This window comes from Moschus berezovskii, chromosome 8, assembly GCF_049115385.1.
Source record: "Moschus berezovskii isolate FMDL1 chromosome 8, NW_MosBer_1.0, whole genome shotgun sequence".
Lineage (NCBI taxonomy): Eukaryota > Metazoa > Chordata > Mammalia > Artiodactyla > Moschidae > Moschus > Moschus berezovskii.
Window position 1 is genome coordinate 33,240,086 of NC_142467.1, and position 23,431 is coordinate 33,263,516.

Sequence of the window (23,431 nt, forward strand, 5' to 3'; positions counted from 1 at the left end):
CTGTTGGCAAATGATTTTAACATTCACTTTTCACCTGATATATCTTCCTGCTCGTACAATTCATTTCAGAGGCATAACTTGTTTTCTTTGCTAAGATTTCATTTCCTCCCATCTCAGAATTTGATGAAATCTATTTCTTAGTTCCTCGTTTCCCCATGAAACCTGACAACAAGTATCAGACCGAATGTAGCTGTCCTATATGAAGTAATTCATTTCTGTCAAAGATTAGACATTATTTTTTGCTTGACATAAGATGACTGATACTGTTCTGTGAGATCCCAAAGGTACAACTTAACCACCTAAGAGCTAAGACTCATTTTAAGAAATTCATTCCATTCAGAGGATTAAGTTTTGATTTGGGAAGTTAGATGGCAGACACAGTGAGGAAGAGGGATAGCCAGAGGAGTTAAAAAATAATAATTTAAAATTAATACCATCTTAGGCCAAAAGCAGTTATATGGCTATTCTGATCTTAAAAGAGGTTTAAATTATGTGTCCACTCTATATTGTGTCTGAGACCTGACTGCACTCAGAGTGTGCATTCAGCATCTTCAGTAACAAGAGAGTAGATCTCACTCTAGCCTACCCAAGTAATATATTAAAAAAAAAAAGCAATCTTTCACAATAGACTGAAGTCAATGGATGGTATGATTTATGGCAGAGGCAGATTTCAAAGAAGGAAATCTTGCTACGGCAAGGGACCTTAGAAGTTGAACCAGGTGTTTTTTTCCTATTTGTTTTATAGCATTTATTAAGCATTATTATTTAAATAAGAAATTTGATTATTTAAAGGTACAGGCTGCTTCCTCTCACCTAGTGGGCCAATTGTAGAAGTTGAGAAGGGCAAGTCCAAGGGACTGGACTCTCCACATTCCTACCTTGACCACAACAACTCAGTTTTATTGTTTCAAAGGTCAGATGTCTTTGTAATATTTCATTCAAAAAGAGTCCTAGTGCCAAAATAAAACAAATAAGCAGATATCTGGAAAAACAGAAAAAAATCTAGCTGAAAAGTCACTCTACTACATGGTGATTTTACATGCAAAGTGATGGGGCCAGCCCTCAGATGACACTGACTTTGTCTCCATTGCTACTATCTTTGAGCCATCATTCACTATTCTGGGGGTCAGTTTCTTCATGTTTTAAATGAGGACAAGAAACACAACCTCTTCTTTGATTCCTGAAAGGATGAATGTGCAGATCAAATTAGATTATAGCTATAGGTAATTGTTTTGGAAAATTAAGATGTGACAAACAGCAATAAGTGCTCTGTAATAGAAATTCCAGGCAACATCTTCCTATATGCTTAGCCAAAGAGCATTTCCCCACAGATCATAGAGAAGGAATGGGATTATTACAGAATCAGAATGGTTGCTTTTATTTATTTATTTGCTATTAGGTATAGCAAGGTATAGGGGCATGAATTAATTTCCTTATTACTGGTTGAAACTATGAATAGGTCATATAAGGGGTCTAGGGCTTCCCTGGTGGCTCACAGGTAAAGAATCAGTCTGCCAATGCAGGAGATACCAGTTCGAACTTTGAGTGAGGAAAAATCCCCTGGAGAAGGAAATGGCAACCCACTCCAGTATTCTTGCCTGGGAAATCTCATGGACAGAGGAGCGTGGAGGGCTACAGTCCACGGGGTCACAAACAGTCAGACACAGCAGAGTGACTAAACAACAACAAAAAGGGGACTAGGGAGAAATAATCAAACTGAGGGCCTACTATGGTCAGATATGATATTAGGCACTTGTATGCGTTATTTCATTTAATCCTAAAAAGAGTTCTGTGTCCAGACAAGAAAACTGAGATTAGATAACTAAGGTTCTTTGGAACACAAGCAAAAGGAATTTTAACGCTGGGTACCTAAATTTCAACCCGGATCTAATTTCTAATTCTTTGATGGACACAGTGACACAGCATACCTCCCTTGTCTATTTTGTATAATTGCACATGGTGCTACTGATGGAAATTCATCACAAAGAAAATCTAGATCCTGTGGCTCCCCAGCTTGCTTCCCGGTGGCCTGTGGGTTACTGCTTCCTGTTAGCTCAGCGGCACCCCCAGCAGGTACTACTCAGAGCATTTCTCCAGCACCCCAGCCAGCCCCTGCCCAAGGACTGCACACCTGCTCTGATGTGGGACAGCTCAGTCAGATTCTCCACCCCAAAATGGGCCACAGCCACATTCTTGCCAATGAGCCTGAAGCCTAAACTTTTGGGATTCACTCTCCCAAAAGCTGTTCTTTCCTTGACTACTTTCACTCAGCCCTAGCGTTTTCTTCAGTGTTATCTTTTATTCCATCTTTGCTAATTTCCTATAAATCTTTTTTTTTTTAATATTAATCCTGTTCTGTTCCAATTTTTAAAAAGAAAGAAAACAAGAAACTCTAGGCCATTGATGAACACATGGGTGATAGGGAAGCAGGACCCCATTCATTTATTCAATCAATCATTCAACAAATAGTTACTGTGCAACTGCTCTGTGCCATGTACTGCTCTAGAAGTCTGAGTAAGAGCTGTGAAAAAGATAAAAAAAAACAATTTTTTTTGACATTTTGTAGCTTATATCATATTCGAGAAGGCATAATATAAGGAAGAGTATCACCCAAGACAAATATTGACATACTGGTTTATGTTGACTGATACAATACATATGAAGGGTGATACATTTCAAATGAATTATCATTTTATATTCTTGCCTCCTTTGTCAAAGATAAGGTGTTGTTAAGTGCATGGATTTATCTCTGGGCTTTCTATTTTGTTCCATTGGTCTATATTTCTGTCTTTATGCCAGTACCATACTGTCTTGATGACTGTGGCTTTGTAGTAGAGCCTGAAGTCCGGCAGGTTGATTCCCCCAGTTCCATTCTTCTTCCTCAAGATTGCAATATTATAGGCACGTTCTAAGAGGCCAACTTTTGATTTTATTTGGCCAAAAGTTATGCATGCAACATTCTAAAACAGCTTGAATAAAACTGAAATTAAACACAACTCAACTATTATCACCAGGATATATAGTTTTGCTTATATTTTTTTTTAGCTTCACATTTTAAAATATCTTTTAGCTAAACTATTTACATTATAGTTTTTATCCCAGCTCAGTTTTAAAGACTACTTAAATCCTCATCAAATTAATTATTTGCATGTTTTTGAGAAATAATGACTTTGCTATATGCAAGCCTCAGTTAATTTTGTCTACATAAAACTTCTTAACTTCACTATACATTTCTTAAAACAAAAAAAGAAGCAGTAAAGCTTCACTGTACATTCCAGATTTGGTCTAATTCCCATGAAACAAGAGAGTACAATATCCTTGGGATAATATATTGGTCTTGGTAAAAGTCAGCCTCTTATTAGCTTTCTTGGTTCCTGTATAATGCACTGAGAATTCAAACGTCGGATCTAGTTATTTATCCTTATCTCTTCACCCCCGTTAACTAATTCACTGCCATTTAAGTTGAACTTAGCTCTTCTTTCCCTGCACATGTATGACTTGACATTTACACTCATTAAATTTCATATTCCACCCCTGAACCCTTTAGCAAAGAACTTTCCACAAAACAACTAGATTTTTTGTTGCTGTAGCCACTCCATTTACTTTATTTCTAACTGTAAAACTGAAAACATCTATTTGAATAAAATATTAATAGTAGCTAGTAACAAACACTAGTCACCTGAGTTTCAGTCCTCAACTGCAGGGGTGGGGGAAAGGGAGGATTGCTTTATTGCTTTACGCAGAGAAAAATTCAATTAGAGTCTTCAAATGACAATGAACTGTCCATATTTTAGAAGTTTAGAATAGTACATGCAATTCAAATTTATAAAACAGTCAAAAAATGGGAATGCCTTTGCTATCTAAATTTCATTAATTTAATACTAATGACTAACATGATTTATTTTCCATGAATCTATGATGTGCTTTATGTAATAAACTACACTGTCCAATAAATTTGAAAATACATCATTGAGGCCATTGTATATTATCCATTAAATGCTGGGTTAAAATATATTTTTCTTTATGTGATGTTTAGAAATGCCTAATTTTCAAAATTTAAAAAAAAATAATTGAAATGTGGCTTATATTTTCTCCCTTCAGAGTATCTGTTTGCCAGCCAAATGACTCAGGGTTCAAAAAATGTAGGTTTACTCTTTTTGGTGATTTATGAGGTGGGCTACTATGTTATCTGGGTATTTTAAAATTCTTTCCCTAATACATTTAAAATTAATCTCAATCTAGTTCAGCTAATTGAGATCTTGTCCTCATTGTCCCTAAAAGCAGGTGCATATATTCATATTTTATCAACTGACAAAATGAAGGAAAGTTTAATTTTTCCCTCTAATAAACATGACCGCCACACAACTTTTATTTTTAATTGAACACCTTTTGTTCCAAATTTTTGATCCTCTAATGCATATTTAAAATGTTTTCATGCCAACCAAACATTACATGCTATTGTTGCTTCATTCTCCATCAACTCCCTTTGAATACATTAAATACACTAGCTAAATTTTATTTTACAGTGCTCTTAATACTGGAGCAGTTTATTGCCCCTTAGAGGTTTTCTGTGAGGCCATGGTTTACTAACAATTAGTTTTAAAAATCTGCCACACATAAAAATATTTATGCTTAGTTTACATATACTCCCCTGGAGACCGAGAGATAAAATTGTATGCACTCCCTCTGAGATAACTCTGCACACCATTACATTTTTACCATCTTTATGTTGATAGCAGTTCTTCTCTGGCCTATCCAGTAGTAAAAAAAAAAATTTGTCTTTTTATTAAAACAGCATTTTCACATGCTGATTCACCTATAGCTTTGCTTCTATTCATCCAGATTCAGGCTCACAATCATTCTTACACATTACTAAAGACTGTCAAAGGGACAATATTTGCAACAGGAAGGACCAGTACAGATCATTAAAAAAAAAATTCTCTAGTGCTATATGGAAAGGTAGCTGTAAGTTGGCCTAAGCAAATAGCATTTCTTTCTAATAGAATTATATAAAAATATGCAGTATAAATATATTCATTATCTGAGCTGCCTTTTTTCCATGTATTCACATAAGCAGGATTTTGCCTCTTAAATTTTTTTTGTTCTTATTAAAAATGTATTATATGCTAAATTAATAGTTAAATTTAGTATGCTCTGTGTTAAACTGAGAGTTAATTTCAGCCTTTATAATTCAAACCTCGCTTTTTACTTTAGCCATATTTCACAACTGGCACATCTTATTATCTTTATAGAAACAAATGGAATACTTAAGATTTGGGGTGCTTACATTCTGATTTCTAGAAAAGAAAAAAAGGCTGTTAGAGGAAAAATGAAACATCTATCCTAGCATGTTTTATATAAGATGCAGCTTGTAGCAACATCAGAGAGTGCTCTGTGGAGGAGAGGGTTTGAGACATTTGCTTTGGGATTTTAGATCTTTCGTTCACTGGTTGTGTGATGTGGGGCCAGTTTTTAATGCTTCATTTTGCAATTAGCCCAAAACAGTGATACTAGGAAATACCGTGTGATAAATGTGCAAGTGTTACATTACAGAGAGAATATTTTGTATAAAAAAGATATGGAAGAAATTTGGGAAAAATATTCAGGACATCTGAAAGCATCATGCATTGTTTTGAAGATTTGATGAGTTGGTATGTAAAATAACAGCTATGCCTAGGGAACTGACTTCCCTACATGTTTGAAGTAGACTTACTTGCTAAGATTTGAGGATTCATCTAGGAAAATATCATCTAAAGAATGTCAGGATTTTTATACTATACATTTCCAATGGTCCGATTTTAGCACAGGAATATATAAAGCATTTTTATGAGCCAGCATCACTTCCTAAGCTCATCTTGCTCCTCAGGATCCTTTCCGAGGCAGTGAGTAGAGACATTGATTGTGATGTGAAGCTGGTAAGGAAGACAGGAGATGGATTTTCAGAGACCTTGTATTCTGCCCCAAAGCTTTACAGTTGTTTAATTCTAAAGATAATAGAAACTCCTCCTTCCCTAGTTTAGAAATATTCAAACAGACCTAACTTTTAATATATAAATATTTTGCCAGTGAAGAAGGTGGCTCAAAAAAAATTCAGAGTGCAATTCTAATGAGTAGTGAGTTTACAGTGACACCAAGGACCTGAATTAAGGTGGTCTGCTAATATTAAAAGGAATTTTAGATAAGATACAATCTCTAAGATGACTCCCAATGATCACCGTTTTTTGATTGGCATGCCATTGTGTTATCCTGTCCCTTAAAGTGGAGGCTGAAATTTTTTACTTCCTTCTATGACTAAAATATGGCAGATGTGACTGGATGACACTTCCAATATTAGATTTTGAAAGGAAGATAAATTCTGTCTTGTGATCTCTCTTGGACTATTGCCTGAGAGAAGGAAATTTCCATGCTGTGAAGCAGTGCTGGGGAGAGGCCCATTTGAGAAAAGTATGTGGTCTGCTGACAGTCACCAGCGAGAGCTCAGATACAGAGTCTCCTCCTCTCAGCTGAACCTTTGGATGAGACCAAAGTCCCAGTTGACATGGTGAATCAATTGCAACCTTTGAGTCTGAGGCATCAAGCACTAACCTGACAGGATTCTGTACGTACAGAAACAATGATCTAATACATGATCAAAATTCTCCAAAATATGTTTCAACAGTACATGAACCAAGAACTTCCAGATGTTCAGGCTGGATTTAGAAAAGGCAGAGGAATCAGAGATCAAATTGCTAACATCTTCTGGATCATTGAAAAAGCAAGAGAGTTCCAGAAAAACATCTACCTCTGCTTTATTGATTATGCCAAAGCATTTGACTATGTGGATCAGAACAAACTAGAAAATTCTTAAAGAGATGGAAATACCAGACCACCTGACCTGTCTCCTGAGAAACCTGTATACAGGTCAAGAAGCAACAGTTAGAACTGGACATGGAACAATGGACTGGTTCCAATAGGAAAAGGAGTATGACAAAGTGTTGTCACCATGCTTATTTAACTTATATGCAGAGTTCAGTTCAGTGCAGTTCAGTCGCTCAGTCGTGTCCGACTCTCCGCGACCCCATGAATCACAGCACACCAGGCCTCCCTGTCCATCACCAACTCCCGGAGTTCACTCAAACTCACGTCCACAGAGTCGGTGATGCCATCCAGCCATCTCATTCTCGGTCGTCCCCGTCTCCTCCAGCCCCCAACCTTTCCCAGCATCAGAGTCTTTTCCAGTGAGTCAACTCATCACATGAGGTGGCCAAAGTATTGCAGCTTCAGCTTTAGCATCAGTCCTTCCAATGAACACCCAGGATCGATCTCCCTTAGAATGGACTGGTTGGATCTCCTGGCGGTACAAGGGACCCTCAAGAGTCTTCTCCAGCACCACAGTTCAAAAGCATCAATTCTTCAGCGATCAGCTTTCTTCACAGTCCAACTCTCACATCCATACATGACCACGGGAAAAACCATAGCCTTACATCATGTGAAATGCTGGGCTGGATGAAGAACAAGTTGGAACCAAGATTGCAGGGAGAAATATCAATAACCTCAGATATGCAGATGACACCACCCTTATGGCAGAAAGTGAAGAAGAACTAAAGGGCCTCTTGATGAAGGTGAAAGAGGAGATTGAAAAAGCTGGATTAAAAGAAAACATTAAAAAAACTAAGATCATGGCATTCAGTCCCATCATTTCATGGTAAATATATGGGGAAACAATGGAAACAGTGACAACCTTTATGTTCTTGGTCTCCAAAATCACTGCAGATGGTGACTACAGCCATGAAATTAAGAGATGCTTGCTCCTTGGAAGAAAAATTATGACCAACCTAGACAGCATATTAAACAGCAGAGACATTACTTTGCTGACAAATGTCTGTAGAGTCAAAGCTATGGCTTTTCCGGTAGTTGTGTATGGATGTGAGAGTTGAACCATAAAGAAAGTTGAGCACCAGAGGATTGATGCTTTTGAAATATGATATTGGAGAAGACTCTTGAGAGTTCCTTGTACTGCAGGGAGATCAAACCAGTCAATCCTAAAGGAAATCAATCCTAAATATTCATTGGAAGGACTGATGTTGACGCTGATGCTCCAATACTTTGACCATCTGATGCAAAGAACTGACTCACTAGGAAAGACCCTGATGCCGGGAAAGATTAAAGGCAGTAGGAGAGGGGGACAACAGAGGATGAAAGGGCTGGATGTCCTCGCTGACTCAATAAACATGAATTTGAAAGACTCTGATGCTGGGAAAGGTTGGGGGCAGGAGGAGAAGGAGACGACGGAGAATGAGATGGCTGGATGGCATCACCGACTCTGTGGACATGAGTTTGAGTGAACTCCGGGAGATGGTGATGGACAGGGATGCCTGGCGTGCTGTGATTCATGGGGTCGCGGAGAGTTGGACACGACTGAGTGACTGAACTGAACTGAACTGAACTGAACTGAGCAAGCTCTGGGAGTTGGTGAAGGACAGGGAAGCCTGGCGTGCTGCAGTCCATGGGGTCACAGAGAGTCAGACACAACTGAGCCACTGAGCTGAACTGAACTGAACTGGGTACATGCTTATTGTTTTAAGCCAGTAAGTTTAGAAGTAACTTGTTGTGCAGCATTAGATAACAATCACAGGAAGGTATTTAAAAATAAAAACAGGATGATAATAACAATTATAGGAGCTAATATTTCTTAATTTCTATTGGTACATTTACAAACTGAGAAAAATAAAAACAATAGATCAAAATTATATTATGAGAATAAAAATGCCATCAGTAGTTTAGAAACCAATAATGATACAAGAGTGGAAGGAAAAGATGAGAAAGTCTGATTCTGACACCAATTCCTATACGTGTTGTTCTGCTTTGCTTTTCTCTGTACTAAGTAATTCTGTGACACTAGTCTAGTACCCTACAATTGATTCAGGTCTACATTATCTAACTGGAGATACCCTCATGTCACACCAACTAAGGGCTCAGTTCCACAAGACCCCTCCCTTCCCCACTTCAGACATCAATCACAAGTCCTAGTGGTCACCGATGCTCCTGACAGACTAGTTACAGATGTGAGGCTCCAGTGATCCCTTCCTTAGGTTCAATTAATTCACTAGAACTATTCACAGAACTCAGAGAAACATTGTACTTACTATATATTGATTTTTTAATAAAGGGATATAACTCCAAAAAAGTCAGATGGAAGAAATGGATAGGACAAGGTATGGGGAAGGAATTCCATGCTCTCCACTTGCCTCTCATCCTGAGTCTCCACCCACCCTAAAGGTCTCCAAACCCTGTCCTTTGGGGGTTTTATGAAGGCTTCATTACAATAGGCATGATTGCTTAAAATAAAAACTGACCACTGGCATTGACTCAACTTCCAGCCCCTCTCCTCTCCCCAGAGATCATGGAGGTTGAGTTGAAAGTTCTAACCCTCCATTATATGTTTGTTTCCGTGATAACCAGCCCTTACCCTTGGGGCGGGGAGGAGGGGGCTTCCCTGGTAGCTCAGCAGTAAAGAATCCGCCTGCAGTGCAGGAGCTGCAGGAGACATGGGTTCAGTCACTGGGTCAGGAAGATCCCTGGAGGAGGGCATGGCAACCCACTCCAGTATTCTTGCCTGGAGAATCCCATGGACAGAGGAGCCTGGTGAGTTACAGTCTGTGGGGTTACAAACCGTTGGGCATGACAGAAGCGACTTGCCACATGTGCATGCACATATCTTAGGGGCTTCCCAAAGTGATCTAATTAACATAAACACAGGTGTGGTTAAAAGGGGTTTGTTATGAATACAAAGATACTTTTGTCATTTCAGAAATTACAATGATTTTAGGAGCTCTGTGCAATAAATGATGAGAAAGACCAAATATATATATTTCTTTTTATAAAATCATGATATCAGAATTATTAAATACATAGAGAAGAAGAAAATGAAGTAGATTAAAAAAGAGGTAAGGAAAATGATTTGAATACAATAGGTTTATAAAAATTAATTTAAATGCTAATTGAAGCAATGTGATTTTATTTTATCACTGGACAGGTTTTAAAATGTATAATGTATAAAATATGCAACTATAAAAATACTTTTTATAATTTAAAAACTGTGAAAATCAAATGGAAGTTTTTGAAGATGTTAAAAAATTAAATGCTGTATAATAAACATGCAAAATGTTATAAATGTTTTGTTTTATGTCTTTACAGCATGTCCCTATTTCTTCTAGCCTGACCTTTGTTATTTTGACTTGAATGAATCTGTTAGCAGCAGACCATTTATCATTTTATGAGTCAAGAGAGCAAAGAAGAAAGCCAGTATTTAGTGACAACTCACTATGTATGTACTAGGCACAGCCTTGGGTTATATAGTGTTGTTATTTAGTCACTAATTTGTTTCTGATTCTTTTGTGACCCTATGGACTGTTGCCCACCAGGCTCTTCTGTCCATGGGATTTCCCAGGCAAGAACACTGGAATGAGTTGCTATTTCCTTCACCAGGGGATCTTCCCAACTCAGGTTGAACCCAGGTCTCTGGTATTACAGGCAGACTCTTTACCATCTGAGCCACCAGGAAAGCTTAGGTGGTTTAAGTGGTTCAAATAAAATCTCATTTATTTCTCAATTCAATGAACCATACGTTTGGTGTATTATCCCCATTGTAAAGATTAAAAAACCAAGAGTCAGAGATTTTAGATAATAGAACTGAGTTGTCAAAGTTAGTAAGTGTCTAATGTAATAAATATCTATGCCTACGATTTCAAATTCTCCTTCCCATCCACCCTGTTACCTCATTAGGCAACTAAGATGGTTTATCCACTATCCATAAGTTATATTCAAGCAGCAAAGTGCTATACAAAGTGAGGTACTATGGTTGTGACCTATTTTTCTAACCCTTATTTTCTCATATAGATTTAACCTTTTATAAAAATCTTTCATCTCACGGAGTCCCTTTCTCACTCAAGACATGTCCCCATTCCCTGGACTTGCTTCTTGAGTTATTTCACTTCATATAGAGTAATCATATTCTTCTAAACCTGTTCTACATGTTTTCCTAGAAGGAAGCCTTCATCTCACAGATCATAGCCTATTTCTTCATGGCTGTGCACTCAATCTACTCTTCTGTGGGAAAACACACACACAGAACTAGTCTCCTACTCTCCCAGGTCACAGGCAGGCTCTCTTTAGATTTAAAAGTGATCACTGAATATGTGGAGTTCACTCACACTTTCTACTTTCTAAGTTGAACATTTTGTACTTGGAACTTCCATTGTGCTGACCAAACCACAAGTGATCACCACCTTTCTACCTTCATTAAGCTCAGGCCCATTCTGGGCAATTTCTGCCTAATTGCTCTCCCCTGCCTGATTACTGTCAGCTGGTGGTGCTTCTTTGCTGAAATGCAATATCAAACAGCACAATATACCTTATTTTCTCACATTATCACTCTCTGCCCACCAGAATCAAGAACATAACATGCTAAATTACTATGATTGTTTGAATATCATTTGGGAAATAGAGCCTAAAAATGCTAGGTTTCATGGACTACAACTGCCCAAGTTGCATTTTTTGCTTTCTTCTTTTTGTTTTAGCATGTTAACGGTGGAACGGACTGGAGGGAACAGCAATTCTAGCTCATCGCTACTTACAGGAAATCATGCTACCGCCAAGAATCGGGCTGGTGACACTCTCTCATTTGCTTTTTATCCATTAAAATACATTAAGTATAGAGTGAGAATGTTTAATGTAAAGTGGATGAGCATTTCATGGAGTCAGCTTGGAAGAGGTGGTCTAGATGAAGTGATACACGTTCAATTTCCAAAAACAATCTTTTCCTTTTTTCTTATGTGTTGCTTTGCTCCCCTTGTTTCAGTCTAGATACTGTAACTGTGACAATTGTTAAACCACTGAATGGCCTGGGGAAGAGTAGGTGAGGGGCCACAATTTGGTGATTTGTTCAGAAATGTTATCATTGATCTTCATGGGACAATGGTGGGGATTTGACTTTCATTCTGAGGGAAATGGCCTGCTCTTGGAGATTTTGGACCTGAAGAGTGATATTTGACATTCTGCAAATGGTAATAGACTATGTGAGGATCTGTCAACTGGGGCAATAGGTAGGAAAAGAAAATCTACGTATTCAAATCCAAAAAGACTGATAGATGCATGACCAAAAAGTAAAATGTGATTCCAGGCAGAGTGAAAAAAAGATACCAAGCCAGCATCCCAGGAGACAAGGTGAGACCTAAAATAAGCCGGTGGGAAGGTGAATAGCCATGAATGTTACACTCTAGGTCAACATTTCAAAGATCTGTAAAGGCTGGGTAAATGCAAGAGTGTTCAGGACTGCAGCAAATTAATGTTTGCCTGTCCTACCTACAGGGGATGACTTTATTCCGCTCCAGCAAGTTTCTGCCATGAAGAAATGAAAGTCAAGTGTTGCCAGAGCTTCAGGTTTCTTAAAAGACACTGGGAATATGAATTTTCTTTTTCATGACAATGTCAAAAATTTTAAATGCTCACTGGAAAGAAAAATAGAAGTCACCGTGTGGATAAAACAAAACACATCTATTAGCAGAACATAGACTGTGAGTTCTTCATAGTGCGGGTGTGTAACTCATGCTGCAGAAACTAAAATAAGGTGTGGGGAATGTATGATATAGTCACTCTGAGACTGAATCCCTACTCTGGACCATTCCGCAGAGTTTGAGTAGATGTAACCAGAGGGATTCCCATTGCCTTTATGCACCTTCTTTGTCCCTACAGTATCATTCTAAAGATAGAGTAAGTGAAAGTGAAAGTCACTCAGTGTCCGACTCTGTGACCCTATGGACTAGACAGTCCATGGAATTCTCCAGGCCAGAATATTGGAGTGGGTAGCCTTTCCCTTCTCCAGGGGATCTTCCCAACCCAATGATAGAACCCAGGTCTTCCACATTGCAGGCAGATCCCTTACCAGCTGAGCCACAAGGAAAGCCCAAGAATACTGGAGTGGGTAGCCTATCCCTTCTCCAGTGGATCTTCCTGACCAAGGAATCAAACCGAGGTCTCCTGCATTGCAAGTGGATTGTTTACCAACTGAACTATGAGGGAAGCCCAAAGATATAGTAACTCTGCATTAACAGCAACAACAAAAATGTATAAGGTGATCTGTTAGTTTTGGTGGGCATAAAACTTCAGATAGGTTGTCAGCCACTTGGAAATGTTTTTGTCCTGATTATATAGACAAAGTTGCGTGTATGTATGTTGTTTATAATTCTTGCCTTTCCTATCACCCTCATTTCTTTTTACACTTCTGTTCCGACTCCTTCATAACCAAACTGATTTCTTCGCTTATTTAATAGACCATTGATATTTTCCCTCTCTCTCCTTCTCTTCTGCTTCCCTTCCTCTTTATTTCTCCACCTGTAGACATGTGTTGTATGCTATGTTCTCTATCAGAATATTCTGAGCCAATGCTTGCCACTTGGTGAATTCTTACTCATCTTTCAGTCCTGACCCTCCAAGCTGGAGTTACTGGCTTCCCTCTCAGCATTTTGTGGCCACTGATTTACTCCTTTACATTATTTACCACACTGTATTGTAATTGCCTATTTCTTCTGTGTACCTACCACCACTGAGTAAACTCTGAAAGAGCGAAATTTATGTCTGTTTTTCTCACTTGTTCATCATTTTAGTCGGATCTCATGACACAATGTCTGAACAAAGTGTATGCTGAATTGATATTTATTAAAGAAGAGAGATCATGTTGTCTAGACACAACGTGAAGTAACTATGAGATTTATCAGAGTAGTGTACTCATTTGAAAAGGTAATATTAATTTGAAGCTTAAAAACCAACTAAATCCAGTAATTTATCTGCTGCATTCATTTCTGTAACTATATACCAACTCGTCTTATTATTCAAGTGTGTTATCATGTGGAGTCTTTGTTCTTACTATATAATTACAAATCCCTTAAGTGTTCAATATTCCCCACAGTGCAAAAGATATAGTCAGGGCTCAGTAAATAATTCAGAATTAATAAAATAATATGATTTAAAACATTGAAGCTTTTAAAAATTGAAGTTGAATTCCTTGCTTATAACGAGGAGCTTTAAATTCAAGAGTGGGTTTTATAACATTATCTTTTCTTTGAAGGCTTTCTTTATGGTGTATCTTTTGCTTGGGCAATCCTATTTAGTAAATCTCAAAGAAAACTGAAAGATCACAGACTGGGTAGATATTTACACTTGGATCATAACATATACATCAAAAGGAAGGCTGAGTAGCTGCCATGAAGGCCAACTGGAATATAAGCAATGTGTTGGTGTGTTTCAGGTTGCATTTTTTATTAGTAGATTTTTTTAAAGGATAGAATGTATATTTTCAGAAACCATTTATTCTATTGCTAACATTTCATCCAATGGTGAATATTATAATGCATTATATGTGAGCTGAACTGAACTGAACATAAGCACTAAAAGCAAAAGAAGAGTTATTTTACTCCTCCAGAGTCAACACTGCTTACAAGAATTATATCCATAATTCTTCTGGATGAAAAATCTGCCCTTTAATTAAGTTCCACTTCTTTCAGCGAGAGATGTGAAATAAGTTGGCTCTATTTTACCAAAGCAAAAAGAGAAATAAGCTGAGAACTGAAAATCTATCTCTATATGAAAGCTCAAGCTTACGCTGACTTCTTTAAAAATCATTAAAGGAACTATAATAAATTGCATCCTTTGAAATGGAAATCACATAACTTCCAAATTCACTTTTCAGGAACTTTATTTTTTTTATATGGGTGATATGTTCTCAATATGACTTCTTCCAGATCACACTTTTCCTTTTCTTTTACCTCCAGGTTTAATCCCAATCAAAGCTAGCAAGTTCCATCCCTGTGGGGCACTAAAGAGAATTGTTTCACATCGTTACTGGGAAGATTTGTGACTTTAATTATTTTTGCAATTATTTGCTACAATTCAACTGTGATTTTATTCTATAATCACAGTTTTATTTCCTGATCAATTATTTGATGCCCCTTCAAAACAATTCGGCTAATCTAACTCTGGGCCTTACACATTATGGTGTTTCCTAAGTGCTCATAGTTTGGTTTCTGTTTTGGAATACTTCAGAAAAGCAGTAAACCTTCCCATAGGGCATACACAGCATTGCTATTTTTCTGTAACAATTTAATTGATAAAGTTATCAAAAAGATAATTCATACCATTGTGATATTTCAGCTCATTTTACATTTCCAACAAATAGCCCCCCTAGTTGACTATTCAAATATGAAAATCAAGATCAATAGGTCACTAAGCAAAACAGTTCACTTCATTAAAGAAATACTTAAAAGTAACAGTCATTTTTATATATACCTGGTGCAGAAGAAAATTTTATTCTGAGTATTTTCTTTGCATACTTTTGTTGAAAATAGTCACAAATAAATTTTCCCTATCTGCTTTTTTTTTTTTTTTAATTTCCCTCTAGTCAAGTTTACTTACCTTTCCTATCCTAATAAAAAGTTAAGATATGTTTTCAGGGAAAAGAGTGAGTTTTTTAAAATTTGAGAGGAAAACAAACTAATACATGTGAATTTGAATTTCACACAAATACTAAATTATTTTTGAGAAGTGGGAGTTAAAATCAATCTCAAAACATAATTTTTCTTGTACCTTATTAATGTGACCACTCAGGTTTGTTATTTGCCAAAATTTATCTTGACATCTCGTATGATCATATTTTTGTCAGAGGGTTCCATAAAATACCTGCTGCAAGTTATGCAGAACTGTAACATTAGTTGGTATGGATCAACAAGTCAAATAAAACAGCAAATCTGATCAGGTAATTCAACTATTTGGTTTTAGACTTTCACACTATTGGCCTCATGTTGATTAACTATACTGTTCTGTATGAGTTGGCAAAAATGTAGAGTTCATAGCCTAGAACTCTTGGTTTACTTAGTGTCAGGTTCCCTATTGCTGTTGCAACAAATTTCTGAAAGCTTAATAGTCTGAAAGGAACACATAAGTATTATCCTATGGTCATGGAGGTTAAAAGTTCAAAATGGGTACTCTGGGCTAAAGTCAAAATTCTGCATGGTTCCATTCCTTCCTGAGGCCTTAAGGGAATGCAACCTATTTTCTTGACTTTCCCAGCTTCTAGATACTATGCACTTTCTTTGATGCATAACTTCTCCTCCATCTTCAAAACCAACAATGACCAATTGAGTCTTTCTCTCATCATATCACTGACACTGACATTCCTGCCTCCCCCTTCACACTCAAGGACTCTTTTGATTATGTCGGGCCTATTTGGATAAACTAGGATAAAATCTCCATTTTAAAACATGGTGAACTGATTAGAAATCTTAATATCACCTGCTACTTTAATTTTATTTTGTCACGTCAGGTAAGATATTCACAGATTCTGGCGATTAGGACATGAATGTCTTTGAAAGGCCATTATTCTGCCTACTACACTGAGGAATACTCAAAAACCTTAGTACAATCTGCATAAACTTTGAAGCATTACTATTAAAGGTCAAGATGGATGTTTAACTTTGGAAGATTTTAGAGACCTTCCTCAAGTTGCTTTGGTCCACATTCCTATTTATTTTCTCATTGCAAGCCAGATGAAAGCAGAATAAACACTTTGAACTTTTTTATAAACTTTTACAATTTCAATACCAATTTTATGGACAATTTCATGTTGATACTTTGAAAAATTCCATGCCTAAATCCAACCAAATATCGCATTTAGAAGCTGTTTTCTATTAACTTTATCATATCGCATGTGGAAATCTGTCTCAATCAGAATAAGAAACAAATGTAAATATAATAGAAAAAAGAGAAAAGAAAATACAAGAGCAATTGTGAACATAAAGTTGGGATACAATCCGTGGAGTTTAACTTTTATTTTTTGTATTTCTCTATACCTGAAGTCTCACATTCATCCTCCAGAACTAGACAAGAAAGAAGGAAAAAAAAAAAGAACTGAGAAAAGAATATGTTATGGCATAAAAGGATAGTTGTGACAACTTACCTACCTTCACTACCTGTCTTTTCTGATAAATTCACTTACCTTTTCATTGTTAATCCTTCAAAAAGAGGAAACAACCATCTATCTGTCTATTCAGCTCTTTCAGCTAGTCACTCTGAACTAGTCATTCATTCATCAAATATATACTAAACAGCTATCACATTTTAGGCTTAGTATTGGAAAATCAAAGTAAGAAAAAGCATAGGGAACAATTTTTAATATGTGTACTGGAGAAGGAAATGGCAACCCACTCCAGTATTCTTGCCTGGAGAATCCCATGGATGGAGGATCCTGGTGGGCTACAGTCCATGGGGTCGCAAAGAGTCGGACATGATGAGCGACTTCACTTTCACTTTCATGGTAGCATGAAACATCCAAGGACTTCTGTCTTAGTAATCTACTGTGGCAGAGGGAGTTATTTGATCAAACTCATGTTCTTATCCTACAAGGCATTTGAATAGACTATATGCCAGTCTGCTTTGCATGAAATTAAGACTGTATGACTCTATTCTTGTCAATGAGATATAAGATTTGTATATACTCTTCCTATGCCTTATCCTTTAAGACTTTTTCATCTGCTTACTTTCCAGCTGGCTGGAATGGGGACTTAAAGTGGCACTGGAAGTCATATTTAAGACTGGAATCTAATATGGAAAAGTCTATGTTCCCAAATAATTGACTGTAGCAAAGTGGCCCAGAAGGGCTTCCAAAATAGAAATGTCAGCATTGGACTATTTGAGGAAAACATAAACATTCACTGATTTAAACCATTGATATAAGGGACAGACGCATCATGGACCTAACAGAAGTAGAAGATATTAAGAGATGGCAAGAATATACAGTAGAACTATACAAAAAAGATCTTAATAACCCAGATAACCACAATGGTGAGACCACTCATCTAGGACCAGACATCCTGGAATGCTAAGTCAAGTGGGCCTTAGGAAGCATCAGTACAAACAAAGCTAGTGGAGGTGATAGGATTCGAGCTGAGCTATTTAAAATCCTAAAAGATGACGCTGTTAAAGTCCATATACCAGCAAAATTGGAGAACTCAGCAGTGGCCACAGGACTGGAAAAGGTCAGTTTTCATTCCAGTCCCAGAGAAAAGCAATGCCAAAATATGTTCAAACTACCACACAATTACACTCATCTCACATGCTAGCAAAATAATGCTCAAAATTCTTCAAAATAGGCTTCAACAATACGTGAACTGAGAACTTCCAGATCTTCAAGCTGGATTTAGAAAAGGCAGAGGAACCAGAGATCAAATTGTCAACATCCATTGGATCATAGAGAAAGCAAGAGGGTTCCAGAAAAGCATCGACTTCTGCTTCATTGACTACATTAAAGCCTTTGACTGTGTGGATCACAACAAACTGGAAACTTTTTAAAGAGATGGGAATACTAGACCACATTATCTGCCTCCTGAGATCTCTGCATGTAGGTCAAGAAGCAACAGTTAGAACTGGACATGGAACAACAGACTGGTTCCAAATTGGGAAAGGAGTACATCAAGGCTTATATTGTCATCCTGCTGATTTAATTTGTGTGCAGAGTACATCATGCAAAATGCCAGGCTGGATGAAGCATAAACTGGAATCAAGACTGCCATGAGAAACATCAGTAACTTCAGAGATACAGATGACACCACCCTCATGGCAGAATTCTCATAGGAACTAAAGATCCTCTTGATGGAAGTGAAAGAGGAGAGTGAAAAAACTGACTTATAACATTCAAAAAACTAAGATCATGGCATCTGGTCCCATCACTTCATGGAAAATATATGGGGAAAAATGCTGTATATTGTCACTCTGCTTATTTAACTTACATGCAGAGACATAATGTGAAATGCTGGGCTGGACAAAGCACAAGCTGGAATCAGGATTGCAGGGAAAATTATCAATAACATCAGATACGCAGATTACACCACCCTTATGTCAGAAAATGAAGAAGAACTAAAGAGCCTCTTGATGAAAGTGAAAGAGGAGCATGAAAAACCTGCTTTAAAACTCAACATTCAGAAAACAAAGATCATGGCCTCCAGACCTATCACTCCATGGCAAATAGATGGGGAAACAATGGGAACAGTGACAGACTTTATTTTTTGGAGCTCCAAAATCACTGCAGATGCTGACTGCAGCCATGAAATTAAAGATGCTTGCTCCTTGGAAGAAAAACTATGACCAACCTAGACAGCATATTAAAAATCAGAGACATCACTTTGCCAACAAAGGTCTATCTAGTCAAAGCTATGTTTTTTCCAGTAGTCATGTACGGATGTGAAATTTGCACCATAAAGAAAGCTGAGAACCAAAAAACTGATGCTTTTGAACTGTGGTGTTGGAGAAGACTCTTGAGAGTCCTTTGGACTGCAAGGAGATCCAACCAGTCAATCCTAAAAGAAGTCAGTCCTGAATATTCATTGGAAGGACTGATGCTGAAGCTGAGGCTCCAATACTTTGGCCTCCTGATGCAAAGACCAGACTCTTTGGAAAAGACCCTGATTCTGGGAAAGATTGAAGGCAGGAGGAGAAGGGGATGAGAGAGGATGAGATGGTTGCATGGCATCACTGACTCGATGTACATGAGGTTGCGTAAGGAGTTGGTGAAGTTCCCTGTCCATCACCAGGAGATAGTGTGCTATAGTCCATAGGGTTTCAAAGAGCCAGACACAACTAAGAGATTGAACTGAAATGATCTGATGTCATTGATATTTTGGTATTATAATTAAATATGTAGTTGAAAAGATGCAAAACCAAAAATGTGAATTAAAAAAGCAACTACAAAAGCTGTTAATATCTTCATAGGTATGATATACAGTGAAATATATTGGCTATGCAGATTTTAACTGATTTTATAGTTCTTTTTTTCAGCAACTATAGAGATGGAAGTGAAAATGATGCAGCTCAGTGTCAGGGATTTCCGAAAATGCAAGTCAAAGAGTACTTTCTAATTATAATGCACAGGTGCTGAAGTGATATAATCCCATATCTATTGCATGAAACAAAAGTTGTGAGATTTGGAGTGACTGGTTATGTAATCCATGGAGCAGAATTTATATGGACAACACAAAAAAAGATGCTTAGAAAAAAAATATGAAAAAAAAAAAAACAACAAAACTTGAGGGGTGGAAGATTCTGTAAAAAGATGGGCCAAGAAAATTCCCCTAATTCCATGAAGTGGTAAAAAGGAAGCCATCACAGCATAATCACAAAAAACATTACATGAAAAGGTGCAACAATCACGAAAATTTGCTCAAGTTTTAGCGTGAAACACATTCCCACATAACAGATGAGAATTCTGACCAAGTATTTCTCTTAAAATTGGAAAAAAAAAAATTTATGAGGCAATTACCTCCATCAGTGAAAACCACATAACAGATATACAAGGGAAAAAAAGGAAGAAAGTAAAACCAAACTGGCAGAAACTAAGGAATAAATGAGGGTGGAGGAGAAAAGAAAAGCACAACCTTTACCAAAAAAAAAGGAAGAAAAAAATACATTGTGGATAAGGGATGCAGTGGATGGAAACTGCAAGAGCAACGAAACTGGATGAATAACAAGAAAGAGTTAAAAACATTTCACAGACAAAAAATATATAGTTCCACATATAAGGGGAAAGAGAGACACAGTATTCTGGGTTGATTCTGCTGGAGAAATAGACCCAAGACGTGAACAGAAAAAATAAATGAAGGCACAATTCAATGACATGTTTCTGAATAAATTAACATATGAATTCACACAGTTAAAAGACACACCATATGACAGAGAAAGTTGACCCAGAAGTCAACATGGGGCCATTCTACTAAAGTAGTAGATTTTAATGATAAAGAGCAAATCCTTTGAACAGAGCCATAAAAAGAACAAATATTTCACTAACTACTCAGATTGACATGAAATTATATATAATAAAATTCAAAAACAGAGAAGCACAGAAAAGATGAAACAAAACAGAAAGCAGAGTAATGCCTCTTAGAACTTAAAGAGAAAGAAATGTGATCTAAAGAATGTTTTTAGATTAACCATACTGTTCCCTATATAATCAGTCAACAAAGAAATATTTATATATCAATATATTGTATTTTAATATACCATCTATTTCTGCTTCAAAATTGGGAAAGGAACATGATAAAGTTGTACACTGTCACCCTGTTTATTTAACTTATATGCAGAGTACATCATGCAAAATGCTGGGCTGGATGAAGCATAAACTGGAATTAAGATTGCTGGGAGAAGTATCAACAACCTCACATGCAGATGATATCACCTTAATGGCAGAAACTGAAGAGCCTACTGATGAACATGGGACAGGGGACTGAAAAAGCTGATTTAAAACTCAACATTCAAAAAACTAAGATCTTGGCATCTGGTCTCATCACTTCATGGCAAATAGATGGGGAAAAAAATGGAAATAGTGATAGACTTTTATTTTCTTGGGCTCCAAAATCACTGTGGATTGTGACTACAGCCATGAAATTAAAAGACACTTGCTCCTTGGAAGCAAAGCTATGACAAACCTAGACAGTGTATTGAAAAGCAGAGACATCACTTTGCCAACAAAGGTCCTTATAGTCAAAGCTATGATTTTTCCAATAGTCATGTATGGATGTGAGAGTTGACATAAAGAGGGCTGAGCACTGAAGAATTGATGCTTTTGAACTGTGGTGCTAGAGAAGACTCTTGACAATTCCTTGGATGGCAAGAAAATCAAGCCAGTCAATCCTAAAGAAAATCACCCCTGAATATTCATTGAAAGGACTGATGATGAAGCTCCAATACTTTGGCTACCTGATGCCAAAAACAGACTCATTGGAAAAGACTGCAGCTGGGAAAGACTGAAGGCAGGGGAAAAAGGGGGTGACAGAGAATGAAAGGTTGTATGGCATCAGTGTCTCAATGGCATGTGTTTGAGCAAACTCTGGGAGATGACGAAGGGCAGGGAAACCTGAGTGCTGCAGTTCATAGGGTCACAGCAATACGTGAACTATGAACTTCCAGATGTTCAAGCTGGCTTTAGAAAAGGCAGAGGAACCAGAGATCAAATTGCCAACATCCGCTGGATCATCGAAAAAGAGAGTTCCAGAAAAACATCTATTTCTGCTTTATTGGCTATGCCAAAGCCTTTGACTGTGTGGATCACAGTAAACTGTGGGAAATTCTGAAAGAGATGGGAATACCAGATCACCTGACCTGCCTCTTGAGAAACCTGTATGCAGATCAGGAAGCAACAGTTAGAAGTGGACATGGAACAACAGAATGGTTCCAAATAGGAAAAGGAGTACGTCAAGGCTGTATATTATCACCCTGCTTATTTAAGTTATATGCAAAGTACATCATGAGGAACACTGAGCTGGAGGAAGCACAAGCTGGAATCAAGATTGCTGGGAGAAATATCAGTAACCTGAGATATGCAGATGATACCACCCTTATGGCAGAAAGTGAAGAACTAAAGATCTTCTTGATGAAAGTGAAAGAGGAGAGTGAAAAAGTTGGCTTAAAGCTCAACATTCAGAAAACTAAGATCATGGCATCGGGTCCAATCACTTCATGGCAAATAGGTGGGGAAACAGTGGAAACAGTGGCTGACTTTATTTACTTATTTATTTTTGGCTCCAAAATCACTGCAGATGCTGATTGCAGCCATGAAATTAAAAGACGCTTACTCCTTGGAAGAAAAGCTATGGCCAACCTAGAAAGCATATTAAAAAGCAGAGACATTACTTTACCAACAAATTCTGTCTAGTCAAGGCTATGGTTTTTCCATTGGTCATGTATGGATGTGAGAGTTGGACTATAAAAAAAGCTGAGCTCCGAAGAATTGATGCTTTTGAACTGTGGTGTTGGAGGAGACTCTTGAGAGTCCCTTGGACTGCAGGGAGATCCAACCAGTCCATCCTAAAGGATATCAGTCCTGGGTGTTCATTGGATGCTAAAGCTGAAGCTCCAATACTTTGGCCACCTGATGCGAAGAGTTGACTCACTGGAAAAGACTCTGATGCTGGGAGGGGACTAGGGGCAGGAGGAGAAGAGGACGACAGAGGATGAGATGGCTGGATGGCATCACCAACTCAATAGAAATGAGTTTGAATAGACTCCGGGTGTTGGTGATGGACAGGGAGGCCTTGCATGATGTGGTCCACGGGGTCGTGAAGAGTCACGACTGAGCGACTAAACTGAACTGAACTGAAAAGATATTGGGTGGGGGGGGGGAAATCAGAGCAAAGGGGATTAGTTGTAAGTACTGAATATTTCCCCTGGAAAAGGAAATGGCAACGCACTCCAGTGTTCTTGTCTGGTAAATCCCATGGACAGAGGAGCCTGTAGGGCTACAGTCCATGGGGTTGCAAAATAGTCAGATACAACTTGGCAACAAAACAACTGACTTCTCTAAGCATAGAATTAAAAATAAAATAGATGTATGAATTGATGTGTTAGAACAGAATTT